We start from the raw sequence: 588 nt of genomic DNA, 5'->3' as shown, positions 1-588 counted from the left end.
AGGGTGCACACAATGTGTCAGCTCTGTAATGACAGCACTACTTTAAACCACAGTAGGAAGAGCCTAGTATGAATGCTTGGGTTTGTGAACAGGTATCACCGTGAAGTGAAAATACAACCAGAACTGAAAAGAACCAGTGGGTAATGTGTGTCAAAATGCTACTTCAGCCCTATAATATTAATTTCTGGCTCTGTCCAGATATTAGCTGGCAAGGAGGTATATCCACAGCCTGAGTCATAAACTCCTGCACTTCAAGTAACAGAAATCCCATTCCCACAATGTTTTCAAGCAGGCGCCCCATTCCCTGCTGCCTGTGTAGCTAATGATGGAAACAGCACACGCACCATATGGTTGCTGAGGCACTTCAGAATAACTCTGTTGGTCGTGGCCCAAAACAAGGAATGAAAAGCTAAGGCAGAAATTTAAAAACCCAACAAAAAGCTAGTTTTAAAAGAAGCCTGGCTTTGGTTTGGTTTATCGCTAAAGCAATTTGTTGAACTGGGTCTTATGCAATCATCTTGTGTATCCTATCCTATTAGGTTTTGTCTATTTTACTCTACCCTAATGCCTACAAAACTGCTTTCTGCT

This window comes from Merops nubicus, unplaced genomic scaffold (assembly GCF_000691845.1).
Source record: "Merops nubicus isolate BGI_N331 unplaced genomic scaffold, ASM69184v1 scaffold10947, whole genome shotgun sequence".
Lineage (NCBI taxonomy): Eukaryota > Metazoa > Chordata > Aves > Coraciiformes > Meropidae > Merops > Merops nubicus.
Note: the sequence above shows the minus strand (reverse complement) of the source record.